The 21,334-nt window shown below is 40.8% G+C and overlaps 1 protein-coding gene across 1 annotated transcript in view; it reads left to right on the forward strand.

Annotated features, from left to right (window-relative positions):
* The window catches only part of LOC147449045 (uncharacterized), a 209,403-nt gene that overhangs the window by 128,570 nt on the left and 59,499 nt on the right, over window positions 1-21,334 (forward strand). The window lies entirely within an intron of this gene.

Below are 21,334 nucleotides of genomic sequence, written 5' to 3' on the forward strand. Positions count from 1 at the left end.
CACAAGTGTCCCTGTCGTATACAAAATGGAAATCCGATTGAGGTGGACTCTTCTCGCCCAGTCTATTTTGAACCCAATATGGAGGATTCTGTGGACTTCAACAAGAGGTAAAGGCATGTTGTGAAGGTGTTATCTCATCTCAACCCTTAAGGAATGTAGGTATGCAACTCTAGTCTTTGAAGCCTTGTCCTACACCCAACATGGATAATAGCAATAGGCGAGAAGTCTTTCCTTTATGTTTATTGCAACACATGCATGTTAACGTGTACATTGATGGAAAGATATTCTACCAGCAAAAGATGCTTGATGAAATCCTTAGATCCCCACGTCCCATCACCTTGCCCATTCTTGATTACTACCACTCTTTTGATGTAAGCATCTTTATTCTATTCTAGCCTTGTGCTTTTCTTAGCTCCAACTCCAGTTTCCCAGACCTCTATAAAGTTTTATAAATCACTTAGTCATTCTAAAAAAAATATTTGTGATTGTCTGCTCATTGATTCACTACCATGGCAAGTGTCTCTGTTGCCATGTTCAGTGGTAAGAAGGAGGAAGACATCACCACCATTTTTTTAGATAACTTTTACATCGCTTGTGTGGTTTCCAACAAGGATGACGATGCCTCATGGTTACAAATCTTTTCTCTACTGATGAAAGTAGAGGTCAAGTCCTGGTACAATGCTTTGCCCCAAGCTACCAAGGATACATGGGACTTACACGTGCTGCATTTGTGTAGAGGTTTTGTGGATTCACAACCTTAGAAAAGTTACGGCAACTGCTGTGAGAGAGTTAAAACAGGGAGGTATGCAAAAGTATGCCACTGACGAATCCAATTTTGTGGATTTGTGGGAGTGATGGGTTACCTCATGAGAGGACGGTGAAGGAGCGTCTAGTTTCTTGGAAAAGGAACGTTTCATTTGCTGGCATATGGTCGTCGCTTAAAGAGAAGGTGAAGGGGAGATTCTCTGCAACGAATGAGTTGGCAGTGGAAGTAGCATGCCTTAAAGACAAGAAGCTGCACATGCAAGCAAGAGTCATTGAGTCAGAGGAATCAAACTCAATCCGACTAACCCCAATAACTTCCACTCAGAGGACCCAACCACAAGAGGCATCAGGAGAGCAACAAGATCTGTTGAGCCACATCACTACTCATGAGAGGACAATGAAAGCAGAACCAAGGATACCACTGCTACAATTGTGGGGAAGATAGCCATGGCATGTATTACTACCCACACCCAAGGAGACAAAATTTCCATAGAGGAGCCAGACAAAACAAGATCTTACCATCGAGATCAAAACCACCACCACCGAGGGCACCACCAAGCACCACTCGTACAAAGGCCTACAACCACCCGTTCAACCACCACCACAACCTCTAATTCCACCCTTACCCCACCACTAGTCCGCAACTAGATAGTAAGTGTCATTAGTATTGAAGGTAAGGGAGAGGATAAAGTGGAGAAGGATATCAAGGGAGTGGGGAAAGGTAAGACCAAGGTTAAAGGAGTAGATGCCATGGGGGTAAAGCGCGCTAGGCATGGTGAATCTTCCCTAAAGGATGAAAAGATGAAAATTAAAGTGGAATCTAGCAAAATCTCTTCTCTAATCACTCTCTTGGCCTATAAAAGGAGGCCTTCTCTTTTGTAAACGGGGGACTGAAAGCTTTGACATGATCAAGCTTCGACACACACACAATCAACTCTAGCACTCACGCTCTCATATGTACATCCTTATGTATGCATCTCTATACACACATAGTTCTACTATGGCATGGTATTGGCTATGGTCCTTCGTTTTGGTTTCTTAACACTAGCTTGGTACCAAAACAAGACACTTTAAGTGTCCTTTTTTAGCAAATTGAAATTAAATGCTACTTGCATTAGACGGTTTATTTAAGAAAACCCTCTTAATATGCTTGAATATATTAGCTAGATGGTCTTTTAAAAATATAACCTTGTATTTTAGAATGTATCATGATCAAGAACTATACTCATCAAGTTGACCCTCGTAAGATTGCGATTGACGATTTGAAGAAATCGCCATTATAAGCTCAAGAAAAAATGAAGCGACCTTGTAGAAAATTTTAGGTGACTCTTCCACAATTTTGCTATAGATAATTGAAAGTATCATGTGAAATTTTTTTGACTTTGGAGTATATAAAATAATGGAATGTTCCATCTGTTTGATAAGGCCATTTCAAGAATATCGTTGTATATAAAGAAAAATATGTTTCTGATGTATTTATGAGTTTTAGAAAGTGATACATTGCTTTCCTTTTCCTTTGAGCACTCAAGGTGGCAAGTAGAAGGGCTTTGGTATACAAAAATTATTGGATCATTTTAAATATTCAAAATTGCATAAGAGAAAACTTTCATATTCTTGAGACATAAGCATTCAAAACTTCAAATAATATCAAACTTTCTATATAGATCAACTAAATGTACCAAAGTACGTGGTACATACACAATTGGGGTGCCTAAAACCTTGGTTTTAATGCTATTATGGAGAACTCAAGATTTTCATGAGTTTTTGCACAATAAAAAATTCAAGATAGAGTTCAAGCAATGAGATTTAATTGAGTTCGGAAGTCCAAAAAATCAGTAGTTTCTTGGTTAAAACATATAAAGGCATTTGTAGTTGTCAAATTGCACTAGAATAGTATCAATTTCATTAGGGGACCTTTGGAGACCAAAATTATGCTCTTATTCAGTACGTGGTCAAGTATGAAATTATGTCTATAGCATGCATGCGACTTGAAAACTTATCTTTGAAGTGCATTCCATTATTTTGCAACACTAAGGGCTAACACTTAGCTTTTATAAACGTTAAAAAGGACAAAACAATTTGAAATTTTACTAAAATTTATGTCTTAGAACTTAGTAGAATCCTCTCTATATAGATTGTATTTTGATATGGAGAAAAATCCAGTGTTTTCTTTCCCTCATAATCAATCCATGGTAGAAGCAAGGAGTAAAAAAAGTCATTCTAGCTCGACAAATAAACTGCCAAAACTTGGTCGAAAAACATGACACTTTAGTGTCTCAGGACACTTAAGTGTCCAATTACAGAACTAGTGTTAATGTCCAAGAGGTTAGAGTTACCATCCACCCAGGAGTTTGTGAGATTTTGATTATGTGCAATTCCTCTCGTAAATGTTTATATGGTGTCTATGAAGCCTATATTAATAAAGCTCTAATGATCTCTTTCTCTTCCTCTCTCTCCTTCTCTCACATCTTCCTTGTGCTATGTGCCAACCCCCCTACCATGCATCCTAGCCGCATTCCAAGCTAGGTGGTGCCCCTATTGTGTACCTCCCATGATGAGGCTATTGTGCACAGTCTTGGTGTAGAGGCAACCGGGTCTGTTTTACCCTTCCATAGCTCATTTGGTGCTCCCAATGAGGAGGGATTTGCAAAGATCTTCAGTCAATAAAGAGTAGCAATGCACGCCATCAATCATGGACGAGTGTCTACAACAGTTTTCAAATTGGAAAACTGAAGAAGAGGAGACTGTAGAAACACTCAAGGCCTTCATTGGAGTGCTACTGCCAGGTTGTAGTGTCATCGATATATCCAAGAGATAACCTACCCATCTCGCATTGCTTGTGCTAATCACAAATCAAGAGCATTAAGAGGGAGGGCTACATAATGTCATCACTGTTGTCAACCAAATAATTCTTTCAATGAGTAATGACGGAGGAGATGCAGAACGAACGGTGAGTTTTGCTTTTGAGAACCGCATCAGCACTCTCACATCAGTCAGATTTTGTGTAGCACCAATGTTTTCTCTCCAACGGTCAAAGAAGAGTTGTCAACTACAGCAACCACAAAGTCCTAGCCACAAAGCCTCAAGCATTTGGTGGTAGCAAGTAGGCCTACGCTCTCTCTAGGCCTAGAGAGTTCAAGTCTAGTATGACCACCCAAGTGTCGATGCCGCTTGCAAAATGGAAAGCCGATTGAGGTAGACTCTTCTTGTATAGTCTTTATTGGACCCAATATGGAGGATTATGTGGACTTCAACCAGAGGTAGAGACATGTGGTGAAGGTGTCAACTCGTGTCAACACTTAGGAATGCACGTATGCAACTCTAGTCTTTGAAGCCTTATCCTACACCCAACATGGATAGTAACAATAGGCCAGAAGTCTTTCCTTTCCGTTTCTTGCAACACATGCATGTAAATGTGTACATTGATAGGAAGATATTCTACCAGCAAATGATTCTTTTCTTGCTGGGAGCACAGATGCTTGATAAAATCCTTAGATCTCCACGTCCCATCACCTTGCCCATTCTTGATTACTACCACACTTTTGATATAAGCATCTTTATTCTATTCTAGCCTTGTGCTCTTCCTAGCTCCAGGTCCAGTTTCCCAACCCTTTATGAATCACTTAGTCATTCCAAAAAAAACACTTTTTAGATACATCACCACCAATTTTTTAGATAACTTTGACATCGGTTGTGTGGTTTCCAACAAGGATGACGATGCCTCATGTCTTCAAATCTTTCCTCTACTCTTTCCTCTACTGATGAAAGTAGAGGCCAAGTCTTGGTACAATGGGACTTACTTTGTACTCCATTCGTGAAGAGGTTTGGTGGAGGCACAAGCGCAGAAAAGTTATGGCAACTACAAACAGTGTTAAAACAAGGAGGTCTGCTACAGTATGCCACTTACGAATCCAATTTTATGGATTTGCGGGAGCGATGGGTTTCCTCACTGGAGGAAGGTGAAGGAGCACCTAATTTCTTGAAGACGGACCGTTTCATTGTTGGCATGTGGTCGTCGCTTAGAGAGAAGGTGAAGTGCAGATTCTCTGCAACGTATGAGTTGGCAGTGTAAGTAGCCCGTCGCAAAGACAAGAAACTGCACATGCAAGGAAGAGTCAACGAGTCAGAGGAATCAAGCTCAGTCTGACTAACCTTAGTAACGGTCACTTATCAAAGGACCCAACCACAAGAGGCATCAGGAGAGCAGCAAGACCTATTGAGCCGCATCACTACCCAGCTCGAGAATCTATCTGTGCATTTGGTGCAACAAGGATGTGCACACAACCGCAATCAAGATCAAGTGACAGGACAACGAAGACAGAACCAAGAACCAATGCTATAATTGTGGGGAAGATAGCCATGGCATGTATTACTGCCCACACCCAAGGAGAAAAAAATTTCAACAGAGGAGCCAGACAAAACCAGATCTCACCACCGAGAGCAAGACCACCACCACCGAGGGCACCATAACAAGCACCTCCCCTACAAATCCTACAACCACCCGTTCAACCACGACCACAACCTCTCATTTCACCCTTACCCCCACCACCAGTCATCAACCAGACAATAAGTGTCATTAAAATTGAAGGTAAGGGAAAGGAGAAAGTGGAGCAGGATATCAAGGGAGTGGCAAAAGGTAAGACCAAGGTTAAAAGAGTAGAGGCCATGGGGTTAAAGCGCGCTAGGCATGGTGAATCTTTCCAATAGAAAGAAAAGATAAAACCTAAAGTGGAATCTAGAAAAAATCCGTCAAAGTCACGACATAAAATTGACATTGTAGATTTCTCTTTGGGTGAATGTTCTAAACCATATGATTTGGTTCAAGATGTTTCTGTGCATGGCCCAAAAATCACCTGGCCTTAGTTAGTCCACCTAGCACCTAGGATGAAGAGACAATGGACAAAGATAATTAGCACAAGATGACCAAAGCCAAAGATAGCTGGGACTATATTTGGGAGGAATCTCGATGACATACTACCAATGATGGATGCTCACATCAAAGGGCAATACATCTCCAATATCTACATCGATGGTGCTGCACAAATATGCATCATGAGTGAAAGAATGATGCACCGTTTGGGTTTAGAGGTGAGAAGGTGGGCACCATGCCGAGCCAAAATGGAAAATAATATAAAAGTTCAATGTGTTGGAGTTATAAATGCAGTTTGGATAAAGTCGTTCAACACAGAGGTGAAAATGGACACTTTTGTCATGCCACACAAGAGGGAGGGCTATCATATCATTCTAGGAAGGCCTTTGCTTATGGCTATGAGAGCTAAGTAGAAATGGGACACTGGGATAATCCAGATGAAGGATGCAAAAGGGAAGCCAATACTTTATGACATGAAGACAGGTTGGAAACACAACATGGATCTAGAAACCTATGGGGAAGAGTTTTCTAGTGGGGGTGACTCTTCAACCACTTCAGAGGAGGAGTCAAGAGTGACTCAAGAAAGTGACAACAACATTGAGGTGATGGGGGTCATTCTCAAGAACCCTAAGAAGATGGACCAACCTGATGCATCATTATCAAACTAAGGGGAGACACTAGGTATACAACCTCTGGTAGAAGTAAGTAAGGTACATCGAATGCTCTCTAGTGAGTTGTGTGGGAAGTATCGTGAAGATTATATTTTGATGCTAAGTAATTTTACCACATTGTTCATTGATGAGTTTGATAAAATCACTGGCATCACAGTAGTTTAGCATCACATTAAGGAGGGAAGTAGACCTGTAGTGCAGAAGGTCTGGCGGCTAGGGGTAATTCAACAAGAGGCCTTACTTAAAGAGATAAGGAAGCTGCTAGAAGCAGGTTTCATCTATCCTCTTGAAGACTCAGAGTCGGTTTCTCCAATGGCAGTCACGCCAAAGAAGAATGGTAAGTGGAGGGTTTGTGTTGATTACAAGCCCCTTAATGTAGCCACAAAGATGGACCATTTTCCTCTTCCTTTTCAAGATGAAATTCTCAATAAGATAGCAGGACATGAGTGGTAAATGGTATGTGATGGCTACTCAGGCTACTTTCAAATTAGCATCGTTGTAGAAGATCAAAAGAACACAACCTTCATCACATCATGGGGATCTTTGCTTACAAAGAGGCCCTCCTAGACCCCATTCTCCTCCTAATGCATTGGTGAAAGCAGGGTTACATTTCTTGGCCATGTGATCTCTCCCAAGGGCATTGAAGCTGACCCAAGCAAGGTTCAAGCCTTGGTCGCTATGCCCTCTCCTACGACAACAAAGCAGTTGGTCTATTTTCTTCAAAAGATAAGGTATTTGAGTAGGTTCATTCACGTGCTCTCTCCAGTGGTTCTCCTTTTACAACATGTTACTTATCATGAGATCTTCACTTGGAATGAAGAAAATAAACAATAGTTCAATGGGGTAAAACAAATTGTAGCCTCACATCCGACCATTGCACCTCCAAAGTGGGACAATCTGTTTTATGTAGTAAACCCTAGTGTGGGCAACGACACACTTGGGGCGGTATTGATGCAAAAGGATCCTCAAACGTCTTTCATGTGTCCTATCTACTTCTCTAGTCACATGATGACTCCATCAAAAAAGGGATACACGGTAGTGGAGCATTCGGTGCTTGCATTAATGTTTGCCACTACCAAACTTCGATCTTATTTATTGTGTAAACCTTTCATAATCTTAACAATGGACGCGGTATTTCTTGATCTAATACAGCACATGGATGTTTCTTCTAGGATTTCCAAATGGCTCACAAGGTTCCAAATGGTGCACAAGGTTGCTGTAGCGGGCATTGTCGTCTTCAACGAGCAAGGGACAAATGTATTCTCCATTGGGCATCTCTTGGATTCCCACTCCAGCAATGAAGAAAAATATGCAGCCTTAACTCTTGGGTTAAAGTGGTGTGTGACACAAGGTATTCAATGGTTAAATGTATTTGGCTATGCCATGCTTTTAATAAAATAAATACAAGGAAGTTGGGCTTGTAAAAAGCATAGCTTGTTGGGCCATTTGCAGCAAGTTAGGAAACTTTAGGGAAGTTTCAAGCCGTACAATTATATCATGTCCCTTGAGCAAAAAATCAAGAAGCCGATGCTCTAGCTAGAGAGAAACTTCAAGATGTTCCAGTGGTGGGTGCTACCAAGTATTTTTTGAGGTTTGATCAAGAACCTATGATGGACATTCTTGAAGAGAGAGACTCCTCCACCTCAGATGAAGAAGAATCAAATACAAATCTATAGACATAAATGCCTCTAGCTTCAAGGGGGGGGAGGGGCTAATGAGAACCGCTTTTCAAATTTTGGACCACCTCTCTCTTGGTATGTACTTGATAGCAAGGCTTCAAGGCTCCGTGGAGGATCAGGGACCTGAAGCATGAAAATGACACAAAAAAATCTAAGTATTTATTTTTTGAATAGCTATGGTTCCAACAAATTTGGATCTTGGAAATAAGTAGAAATAGGAACAAACCCTATGAAAAAGAACAATTCATTGGATGTTGATTCTGCCTGGAACAATCACTACCTTAGGGTCACTATAGGTGAAGAATAAAAGTCAATAGCGAAAGGGAGGAGAATCTTATGCATTATGAAGTTGGAGTCAACAAAATATTATCAAATTCAAGCATAATTCACTTGTGGACACAAGGCTTGCACATGAAGTCAAGAGGGGACCACCTGAAGACATTTGGAAGTGAAAAGACATACATGTTTTTGTGGGATTTTTCTCTATTTTTTCATTGCAAATTGGAAATTATTTTCAACAACAAAGTTGTAGGCATTGAGGTGATATTTCTATCTCTATTTGTTTTATAATTGTTGGAGCTATGATTTGGGAGATATGGCCAAAATGGTGGAGCCTATCTGTCCGCATGAGAAGAAGCCATGATTTTTCAACTTCACACACATAATTTCTTATAGGTTTCTTTCCATTTTTGCTTGATTTTCTCTTATTTTATCAAGATTCTCTCAAATATTATAAGGAAGCTTATTGACTCAAGCGATGGAAGGTGGCATGGAGACAAAGCTCGCCATGCTGAAGGTGATTAGGAGCAAGGTGGTCAATAAGCATGATACATGGAGCTCTCTCATTGGGGGAATGCCCCTAACTGAGGTTACTTTCTAATAACTCCTCTTGCTCATAAACACTTCTCTAATCACTCTCTTGGTCTATAAACAGGGGCCTTCTCTTTTTTAAACGGGGGACTCAAAGCTTTGACATGATCAAGATTTGACACACACACAATCAAGCTCTCGCACTCACGCTCTCATATGTACATCCTTATATATGCAACTCTACGAGCACATAGTCCTACTATGGCATGGTATCGCCTATGGCCCTTCGTTTTGGTTTCTTAATGGCCAAGAGGTTAGAGTTGTCATGCACACAGAAGTTTGTGAGATGTTGATTATGTGAAATTCCTCTCATAAATGTTTCTAGGGTGTCTATGAAGCCTATATTAATGAAGCTCTAATGATATCTTCCTCTCCCTCTCTCTCCTTCTCTCACATCTTTCTTGTGCTACATGCCAAACTCCCTACCATGCATCCTAGCCACATTCCAAGCTAGGTAGTGCCCCTATTGTGTACCTCCCACGATGAGGTTATTGTGCATAGTCTTGGTGTAGAGACAAAAGGGTCTATTTAACGCTTATGTTTCTCTTTTGGTGCCCCTTACGAGGAGGGATTTGCAAATACCTTCAGTCAATAAAGAGTAGAGATGCATACCATAGATCATGGACGAGTGGCTACAAGAGTTTTCAAACTGGAAGATTGAAGAAAAGGAGACTATAAAAGCACTCAAGGCCTTCATTGAATAGTTATTGCTAGGTTGTAGTGTCATCGATATATCGAAAATGTAAATTGTCCATTTCGCATTGCTCTTTCTAATCACAAATCAAGAGCATTAAGAGGGAGGGCTACATAATGTCATCACTACTGTCAACCAAAGCATTCTATCAATGAGTGCCGAAGGAGCCGATGAATAACAAATGGTGAGGTTTACTTTTGAGAACCGCATTAGCACTCTCACACAATTCATATTTTGTGTAGCACCAAGTGTTTTCTCTTCAACGGTCAAAAAAGAGTCGTCAACAACATCAACCACAAAGTCCAAGCCACAAAGCCTAAAGCATTTGGTGGACGCAAGTGGGCCTACGCTCTCGCTAGGCCTAGAGAGTTAAAGTCTAGTATGACCACCCAAGTGTCCCCGCCGCATTCAAAATGGAAAGCCGATTGAGGTAGACTCTTCTCGCACAATCTATTTTGAACCCAATATGGAGGATTATGTGGACTTCAACAAGAGGTAGAGGCATGTGGTGAAGGTGCTATCTTATCTAAACACTTACGGAATGTAGGTATGCAACTCTAGTCTTTGAAGCCTTGTGCTACACCCAACATGGATAATAGCAATAGGCGAGAAGTTTTTCCTTTCCGTTTATTTCAACACATGCATGTTAACGTGTACATTGATAGAAACATATTCTACCAGCAAAAGATGTTTTTCTCTGTTCAGAGCAGAGATGCTTGATGAAGTCCTTAGATCCCCACGTCCCCTCACCTTGCCCATTCTTGATTACTACCACTCTTTTGATGTAAGCATCTTTATTCTATTCTAGCCTTGTGCTTTTCTTAGCTGCAGCTCTAGTTTCCCAGCCCTCTATAAAATTTTATAAATCACTCAGTCATTCAGAAAAAAAATTGTGATTGTCTGCTCATTGATTCACTACCATGGCAGGTGTCTCTGTTGCCATGTTCAGTGGCAAGAAGGGAGAAGACATCACCACCATTTTTTTAGATAACTTTAACATTGCTTGTGTGGTTTCCAACAAGCATGACGACCCCTCACGATTACAAATCTTTCCTCTACTGATGAAAGTAGAGACTAAGTCTGGTACAATGCTTTGCCCCAAGCTACCAAGGATGCATGGGACTTACTACGTGCTGCATTTGTGAAGAGGTTTGGTGGATTCACAACCTTAGAAAAGTTATGGTAACTCCTAACAGAGTTAAAACAGGGAGGTATGCTAAAGTATGCCAGTTAGGAGTCCAATTTTGTGGATTTGTGGGAGCCATGGGTTACCTCATGAGAGGAAGGTGAAGGAGCGTCTAGTTTCTTAAAGAAGGAACGTTTCATTGTTGGCATGTGGTCATCAGGAGAGCAGTAAGACCTGTTGAGCCACATCACTACTCAACTGGAGAATCTATCTGTGCATTTGGTGCAACAAGGGCATGCACACAACCGCAATTGAGATCATGTGAGAGGACAATGAAGGCAGAACCAAGGATACCACTGTACAATTGTGGGGAAGATAGCCATGGCATGTATTACCGCCCACACCCAAGGAGACAAAATTTCCACAGAGCATCCAGACAAAACAAGATCTTACCATCGAGATCAAAACCACCACCACCGATGGCACCACAACAAGAACCACTCGTACAAATCCTACAACCACCCGTCCAACCACCACCACGACCTCTCATTCCACCCTTACCCTCACCACTAGTCGGCAATCGGACAGTAAGTGTCATTAGTCTTGAAGGTAAGGGAGAGGATAAAGTGGAGAAGGATATCAAGGGAGTGGGAAAGGTAAGACCAAGGTTAAAGGAGTAGATGCCATGGGGGTAAAGCGTGCTAGGCATGGTGAATCTTCCCAAAAGGATGAAAAAATGAAAATTAATGTGGAATCTAGCAAAAAGTCGTCTAAGTCACGAAAAAAATTTGACATTGTAGATTTCTCTTTGGGTGAATGTTCTAAACCATATGATTTGGTTCAAGATGTTCTGTGCAGGGCCCAAAAATCATCTAGCCTTAGTTACTCCACCTAGCATCTAGGTTGAGAAGACAATGGACAAAGATAGTTAGCACAAGACGACCAAAGCCAAAGATAGCTAGGGGTATCTTTGGGAGGACTCTAGATGACATACTATGAATGATGGATGCTCATATCAAAGGGCAACACATCTCCAATATCTACATTGATGGTGGTGCACAAATATGCATCATGAGTGAAAAATGATGCAACGTTTGGATTTAGAGGTGAGTAGGCCGGCATCATGCCGAGCCAAAATGGAAAATAATATAAAAGTTCAATGTCTTTGTGTTATAAATGCAGTTAGGGTAAAGTCGTTCAACACCGAGGTAGAAGTGGACATTTTTGTCATGCCACACAAGGGGGAGGGCTATCCTATCAATCTAGGGAGGCCTTTGCTTATGGCTATGAGAGCTACGCAAAATTGAGAAGGTGACATAATCTAGATGGAGGATGCAAAAGCGAAGCCAATACTTTATGACATGAAGACAGGTCGGCAACGCAACATGGATCTAGAAACCTTTGGGGATCAGTTTTCTAGTAGTGACTCTTCAACCACTTCAGAGGAGGAGTCAACAGTGACTCAAGAAAGTGACAACAACATTGAGGTGATGGGGGTCATTCTCAAGAACCCTAAGAAGATGGAGCAACCTGATGCATCATTATCAAACCAAGAGGAGACACTATGTATACAACCTCTGGTAGAAGTAAGTAAGGTACATCGAATGCTCTCTAGTGAGTTGGGTGGGAAGGATCATGAAGATTATATTTTGATGCTAAGTAATTTTACCACATTGTTCATTGATGAATATGATAAAATCACTGGCATCACAGTAGTTTAGCATCACATTAAGCTCAAGGAGGGAACTAGACCTGTAGTGCAGAAGCTCAGACGGCTAGGAGTAATTCAACAAGAGGCCTTACTCAAAGAGGGAAGGAAGCTGCTAGAAGCGGGTTTCATCTATCCTCTTGAAGACTCAGAGTGGGTTTCTCCAGTGATAGTCACACCTAAGAAGAATGGTAAGGGGAGGGTTTGTGTTGATTACAAGCCCCCTAATGCATCCACAAAGAGGGCCCATTTTCCTCCTTCTTTTCAAGATGAAATTCTCAATGAGATAGCAAGACATGAGTGCTACATAGTATGTGATGGCTACTCAGGCTACTTTCAAATTAGTATCATTGAAGAAGACAACCTTCATCACATCATGGGGATGTTTTGCTTATAGAGGTATGCCTTTTGGTCTCACCAATGCTCCATCCACTTTTCAGTGCTCATTTTCAACCATTCTCTGGAAAATTAACCCGTGTTTTATTGATGACTTTTATATCTATAGCTCCCACTCTCTTCATTTGGAGAAACTATATGAAGGTCTAGCTAGGTTGCAAGCTTTGGGTGGCCAGCTCAACATGGAGAAATGCTACCATTAGGAAGAGAATGGAGTCTAGGAGGGCCTCTTTATTTGCAATGAATTTATGGAGGTGATTAGCATTTTGACAAATAGGTGCAGAGCATGTGTACAAGAATGGTGGGTGTGTAAGAGGTGTAAGAGTGGTCAACGGATGCACTTTTTCCACCCCCTTTTTCCCCCTAAAAAAGGGGTGGATAACTTTATGATTGTCAGCCTTCCATAAATCCTATATATTATCTCCAATTTGAGCAGAGATTATAGGTATGTGATCTATACGCCGAGCTCTTTCTGTAAATATGCTACATGATATAGTCTTGGTTGTTAGATTTTGAATTCCATTTGGGGGGAAATTTTGAATTCAAATAAACTAGCCGTTTTGCTTGTTTGAATTCAAAAGCTATCCTTTGATTGCTTTCTTAATACTAGAGGTTTGAATCCCTTAAACTGTCAAATAAAGAGGCCCTCCTAGACCCCATACTCTTCCTAATGCATTGGTGAAAGCAGGGTTACTCTTCTTGGCCATGTGATCTCTGCCTAGGGCATTGAAGCTGACCCAACCAAGGTTCAATCCTTGGTCGCTTTTCCCTCTCCCATGACAACAAAGTAGTTGGTCTATTTACTTCAAAAGGTGAGGTATTTGAGTAAGTTCATTCACCTGCTCGCTCAAGTGTTTCTCCCTTTACAAACATATTACCCATCAAGAGATCTTCACTTGGAATGAACTTCCTAGGATTGCACCTCCAAAGTGGGACAAACCATTTTATGTGTGGGCAATGACACACTTGGGGCGGTATTGATACAAAAGGATCCTCAAACTTCTTGCATGTGTCCTATCTACTTCTCTAGTCGCATGATGATTACATCAGAAAAGGGATACACGACAGTGGAGCAAGCGGTGCTTGCATTAATGTTTGCCACTACCAAACTTCGGTCTTATTTATTGTCTAGACCATTCATAATCTTAACAATGGAAGAAGTATTTCCTTATGTAATGCAACACATGGATGCTTCTTCTAGGATTTCCAAATGGCTCACAATGTTGCAAGAGTTTGACTACACAATGCAAGAGTTTGACTCCACAAGAACCACTCTAGGAGGCAATTTCACTCATCACCACTATGAAAATAAGCTGAAGATCAAGACAAGTAACAAATAAGTAACACATGTGTTGGAAGTCCCTAAGATAGAGAGGGCTCACTCTCTTTTGTTTGATGGAGCCTGTAAGAGGATAATGGACAAAGCTGTAGCGTGCATTGTCGTCTTCAACAAGCAAGGGTAAAATGTATTCTCCATTGGGCATCTCTTGGATTCCCACTCCAACAATGAAGCAAAATATGCAACGTTAACTCTTGGGATAAAGCGGTGTATGACACAAGGTATTCAATGGTTAAATGTATTTGGTGATGCCATCCTTTTAATAAAAAAATAACAAAGAAATTGGGCTTGGAAAAATCATAGCTTGCTGGGCCATTTGCACCAAAAACTTTGGGGAAGTTTCAAGCCGTACAATTACATCATGGCCCTCGAGCAAAAAAACAAGAAGCAGATGCTCTAGCTAAGAGAAACTTCAAGATGTTCCAATGGTGGATGCTATCAAGTACTTTTTAAGGTTTGATCAAGCACCTATGATGGATATTCTTGAGGAGGGAGATTCCTCCACCTCAAATGAAGAAGAATCAAGTACCAATCTAGAGACATAAATGCCTCTAGCTTCAGGGGGAGGGCTAATGAGGGACGCTTTTCACATTTTGGACCACCTCTCTCTTCGTATGTACTTGATAGCAAGGCTTCAAGGCTCCGTGGAGGAGGAGGGACCTGATACATGAAAATCACCAAAAAAAAATCTATGTATTTATTTTTTACATAGCTATGGCTTCCACAAATTTGGATCTTGGAAATAAGGAGAGGTAGGAATAAACCCTATGAAAAAGAAAAATTCATTGGATGCTTATTCTACCCGGAACGGTCACTACCTGGCGGTCACTATAGGTGAAGAATAAAAGTCAATAGTGAAAAAGAGGAGAATCTTATGCAATATGGAGTTGGAGTCAACAAAATATTATCAAATTCAAGCATAATTCACTTGTGAACACAAGGCTTGCACATGAAGTCAAGAGGGGACCACATGGAAGGCATTTGGAAACAAAAAGACAGACACATGTTTTTGTGGGATTTTCCCATTGCAAACTGAAAATTATTTTCAACAACAAACTTGCAGGCATTGAGCTGATCTTTTTGTCCCTATTTGTTTTATAAATTATTGAGCTACGGATTGGGAGATATGGCCAAAATGATGAAGCCTATCTATCCACATCAGAAGAAGTCATGATTATCCAACTTCACACACATAATTTTTTTAGGTTTCTCTCCATTATTGCTTGATTTTCTCTTATTTTATCACGATTCTCTCAAATATTATAAGGAAGCTCTTGGATGGAGACAAAGATCCCCATGATGAAGACGATTAGGAGGAAGGTGGTCAATAAGCATGACACATGGAGCTCTCTCATTGGGGGAATGCCCCTAATTGAGGTTACTTTTTGTAATAACTCCTCTTGCTCATAATCTCTTCTCTAATCACTCTCTTGGCCTTTAAAAGGAGGCCTTCTCTTTTGTAAACGGGTGACTGAAAGCTTTGACATTATCAAGCTTTGACACACACACAATCAAGCTCTAGCACGCACGCTCTCATATGTACATCCTTATGCATGCATCTCTACACACACATAGTTCTACTATGGCATGGTATTGGCTATGGTCGTTCGTTTTGGTTTCTTAATGTCCAAGAGGTTAGAGTTGCCATGCACACAGGAGTTTGTGAGATGTTGATTATGTGCAATTCCTCTCGTAAATGTTTCTATGGACTCTATGAACCCTATATTAATAAAGCTCTAATGACCTCTTTCTCTCCCTCTCTCTCCTTCTCTCACATCTTCCTTGTGCTATGTTCCAACCCCCTACCATGCATCCTAGCCGCATTTCAAGGTTGGTGGTGGCCCCTATTGTGTACCTCCCATGATGAGGCTATTGTGCATAGTCTTGGTGTAGAGGCAACCGGGTCGGTTAAACGCTTCTGTCTCTCATTTGGTACCCCCTGTGAGGAGGGATTTGCAAAGACCTTCAGTCACAACAAAGAGTAGTGATTCATGCCATCAATCATGGACGAGTGGATACAAGAGTTTTCAAATTGTAAATTGAAGAAGAGGAGACTATAAAAGCACTCAAGGCCTTCATTGGATTGCTACTGCCAGGTCGTAGTGTCATTGATATATCCTAGAGGTAAACTACCCATCTCCCATTGCTTGTGCTAATCATAAATCAAGAGCATTAAGAGGGAGGGCTACATAATGTCATCACCACTGTCAACCAAAGCATTCTTTCAATGAGTGCCGAAGGAGCAGATGAAGAACAAACGGTGAGTTTTTCTTTTGAGAACCACATCAGCACTCTCACATCAGTCAGATTTTGTGTAGCACCAAGTGTTTTCTCTCCAACGGTCAAAGAAGAGTCATCAACTACATCAACCACAAAGTCCAAGCCACAAAGCCTCAAGAATTTGGTGGAAGCAAGTGGGCATATGCTCTCTCTAGGCCTAAAGAGTTCAAGTCTACTACGACCACCCAAGTGTCACCGCCGCATGCAAAATGGAAAGCCGATTGAGGTAGACTCTTCTCGCCCAATCTGTTTTGAACACAATATGGAGGATCATGTGGACTTCAACAAGAGGTAGAAGCATGTGGTGAAGGTGTCACCTCACAGCTACAAATCTTTCCTTTACTAATGAAAGTAGAGGCCAAGTTTTGATACAATGCTTTGCCCCAAGCTACCAAGGATGCATGGGACTTACTACGTGCTGCATTTGTGAAGAGGTTTGGTGGAGGCACAACCTCAAAAAAGTTATGGTAACTAGTGAAAGAGTTAAAACAGGGAGGTCTGCTAGAGTATGCCACTTCTTAATCCAATTTTGTGGATTTGTGGGAGCGATGGACTGCCTCACTAGACGAGGGTAAAGGAGCACCTAATTCCTTGAAGAAGGACAATTTCATTGATGGCATGTGGTTGTCGCTTAAAGAGAAGGTAAAGGGGATATTCTCTGCAACGTATGAGTTGGCAATGGAAGTAGCCCACCGCAAAGACAAGAAGCTGTGCATGCGAGGAAGAGTCAAGCTCAATCTGACTAACCCCAGTAACTGCCACTCAGAGGACCCAACCACAAGAGGTATCAGGAGAGCAGCAAGACCTGTGAACCGCATTACTACTCCACTCGAGAATCTATCGGTGCATTTGGTGCAGCAAGGGCATACACACAACCACAATCATGATCAAGTGAGAGGACAATGAAGGCAGAACCAAGAATACCATTGCTACAATTGTGAGGAAGATAGCCAGGGCATGTATTACTCTGCCCACACCCAAGGAGACAAAATGTCAAGAGAGGAGCGAGACAAAACCAGATCTCACCACCGAGATCAAGACCACCACCACCAAGGGCACCACAACAAGCACCACCCATACAAATCCTACAACCACCCGTTCAACCACCACCACAACCTCTCATTCCACCCTTACCCCCACCACTAGTCGCTCGGCAACCAAACAATAAGTGTCATTAGTTTTGAAGGTAAGGGAGAGGAGAAACTGGAGGAGGATATCAAGGGATTGACGAAAGGTAAAATCAAACTTAAAGGAGTAGATGCCATGGAGGTAAAGCGCGCTAGGCATGGTGAATCTTCTCAAAAGTAAGAAACAATGAAAACTAAAGTGGAATCTAGCAAAAAGTCGTCCAAGTCACGACATAAAATTGACATTGTAGATTTCTCTTTGGGTAAATGTTCTAAACCATATGATTTGGTTCAAAATGTTTCTGTGCAGGGCCCAAAAATCACATGGCCTTAGTGACTCCACCTAGCACCTAGGGTGAGAAGACAATGGACAAAGATAGTTAGCACAAGACGACCAAAGCCAAAGATAGCTAGGGCTCTCTCTGGGAGGAATCTAGATGACATACTACCAATGATGGATGCTCACATCAAAGGGAAACACATCTCCAATATCTAAATCGATGATGGTGCACAAATATGCATCATGAGTGAAAAGATGATGCACCGTTTGGGTTTAGAGGTGAGTAGGCCGGTATCATGCCGAGCCAAAATGGCAAATAATATAAAAGTTCAATGTGTTGTTGTTATAAATGTAGTTAGGATAAAGTCGTTCAACACCGAGGTAGAAGTGGACATTTTTGTCATGCCACACAAGGGGGAGGGCTATGCTATCATTCTAGGTAGGCGTCCGCTTATGGATATGAGAGCTAAGCAGAATTGGGACATTGGTATAATCCAGATGAAGGATGCAAAAGGGGAGCACCTGGAAGACATTTGGAAGCGAGAAGACAGACAGATGTTTTTGGGATTTTTCTCTATTTTTCCATTCCAAGTTGGAAATTATTTTCAACAACAAAGTTGTAGGCATTCAACTGATCTTTTTGTCGCTATTTGTTTTATAATTTTTTGAGCTAGGGTTTGGGAGATATGGCCAGATTGGTGGAGCCTATCTATCCACCTGAGAAGAAGTCATGATTATCCAACTTTACACACATAATTTCTTATAGGTTTCTCTCCATTATTTCTTGATTTTCTCTTATTTTATCAAGATTCTCTCAAATATTATAAGGAAGCGTTATTCTATTGTGTCGATATGCTCTCTCTCTCTCTCTCTCTCTCTCTCTCTCTCTCTCTCTCTCTCTCTCTCTCTCTCTCTCTCTCTCTCTCTCTCGCACGCGCGCACGCTGTCGTGTTGTGACACATACATAGTGGGAACGCATGCTACAACATCTATCTTGTAACTTTTTAGATACATAATTATCTTTCCTATAATGTACATATGCATATTTAAGTATAATAATAAGCCTTATATTTCATCCTATTATTTTTCTCAAGGGTAACCTATTCTTACTTACCATCAAAAAATACTATGGGAAAAGCATCAATAGCTCCGCCTCTTTAACTTGGGGCAAAAAGCATTGATTCTTTATTTCTACTATCTCATTATCATCTCACACCCTAGCTAGATCCTATATCTAGGGTAAACTCCAATATATATATATTCTATGTATTTTTTATACTTTTCTTATATTTCTTTTTAAATAGCTACTAGGAGGGAATCAAATCCTAGTGGGACACTAGGTGGCATGATTTCAAAGACACGCTTATTTTAATGCATTATTGCAAGCGTGATTACAAAACTTTGTCAAGGAGCAATGTCATGCTTTCGTATGGCATGAAGTGTCCTTTGGAATTAAATGAAAGTCTAGGCTAAGGGGACCACGGGAAGACTTTTGCTGCCAGAAATGGACCCTATTTTGATGAATTTTTTACACAAGGTTCCAATCCGAATTGGAAAATGATTTTAAAATAAAAATCGTAGCTAATGAGCTGAAGTTTTTGCCCATATTTTTACTTTTTTATTTGGAGCCATGGTTGAGGAGATATGATCAAAATACTGGACCCCAGTCTGCCCACATCATGCAGGGACAGCTCATTTCCAACTTTTCCAATTCCTATTCACACTGGCTCCTCTCTTCTTGTGTAAACCCTTGGGGGTTCCCTTCACCTATAAAAGGGGACCTCTTCTTCCTTGAAAAGGAACTCAAGCATTCAAGTCATTGATGAGAGGAATTCTTGAGGGAGTGAGTAGTAATGCCTAATTGTACTTAGCCCCATTAACATAAGCCCAAGCCTACACTTTCTCCTAGAGGAAGACTAGCCATTCTTGTACGCTATCCTTGGAAGATCAACTCTAATCAAAGAAGGTGTTGTACTTGGCGTATCAATCAAAGTGGAGTGCTCCCCTCTTCTTCTCTCTCCATCAATAATGGTGCCGAAGGGTTTGTCAAGTAAGATGTGTTTTACATTGATGTTTTCTTGATTTCTTGTTGTTTTCTTTTTCATCTCTAATCCGACATATATATATATATATATATATATATATATATATATATATATATATATATATATATATATATATATATATATATATGTATCTAATCTCATCTCCTTAACCAAACCTATCTCTCTCATTCTTAGTAATTCATCCTCTCTGTAAATTCTAGGTTCTCTTTTCTACAGGTACATCTCTCTCCGCAGTATCCTTATTGCCTACGGGCAAGAATAGGGCTTGAGGGGGAAACTTCTCATCTCTTCACTTCTCTCATATCTACATTTATCACATACTATCCTAGATGAATAACCCACATGATGATCATTTCTATCGCTTTCACTCTGTACGATCTATTAGAATTAACGTATGGATTGGCTGAAAAATACACTTTCAACAACGTATAGTGTTTCTCTTTGGCGCAGAAAGGCTTAATGAAATACTTCTATCACCGGATCCCATCATACTACCTCTCATAGACTATAACTTTTCTTTTCACGTAAGCGTAGTTATCTTGCTATGAACCAAGGGGATTTGTACACACAATTAATCCCAATCACTAGACAAAATATATATATTATAGTAAGCACAAAACTACAATTCCAAAGAACAATTCGTAGCCTATTTGGTCAGTCAAGATTGAATGCCATTAACTCATCTATTAACCCTTTCATATTACCCATGATACGATATGACCATAGCCTTGATGTTTTCATTTTCGTATTGTTTTGACATTCTCTTTTGTGTTCTTTCTTTGTGTGTGTGAGTGCAAGAGAGAAAGAGTGAGTCTTCTTTGATTGCACTTCTTTCCAAACCCTAGTCTTCATGGCATCTATGGTTTTAACTCCTTCATATAGTTTTTGTTGAGTTCTCTCACAAACTCTCACAGCCATAAGCTCGGTGCTTTCCTGGCAAGACCGCAAATTTCTCGACAGCGCGCGCGCATTTTCTTACCTCATCTACACGCCCTCACCTACCATGGTTCTATTGCATTGGGATCCACCCTAGATGAATCTTTTTGCGTATGAAGGTATAAGCAAGGTCATGGTACAACGCCTTGTTGGCACAAGCCACCAAGACTTATTGAGGGGAGCCTTTGTCAACCGTTTCAGGGAGGAAAACATATAAGAGAAGTTATGGCAATAACTTACAAATTTGAAGCAAGGTGGTCTGCTAGAGTATGCATCATATGATTCAATGTTTGTAGATCTATTGTGACAATGGATTGCATCACTGAAGGAGGGTGAAGTAACACCTAATTTTCTAAAGAAGGATTGGTTTGTGGTTGGATTATGACCAATTCTTAAGGGGAGTATAAAGGATTTTAAATCTTTCCTGCTACATATGAATTAGTAGTTGAAGTGGCATGCCTTGAAGATAAGAGCTATATCTACAAGCCAAGGATGCTAATCAAGTGGAACTTGGTGGTGTGCAAAGA

This window comes from Adiantum capillus-veneris, chromosome 10, assembly GCF_014529385.1.
Source record: "Adiantum capillus-veneris isolate H3 chromosome 10, ASM1452938v2, whole genome shotgun sequence".
Lineage (NCBI taxonomy): Eukaryota > Viridiplantae > Streptophyta > Polypodiopsida > Polypodiales > Pteridaceae > Adiantum > Adiantum capillus-veneris.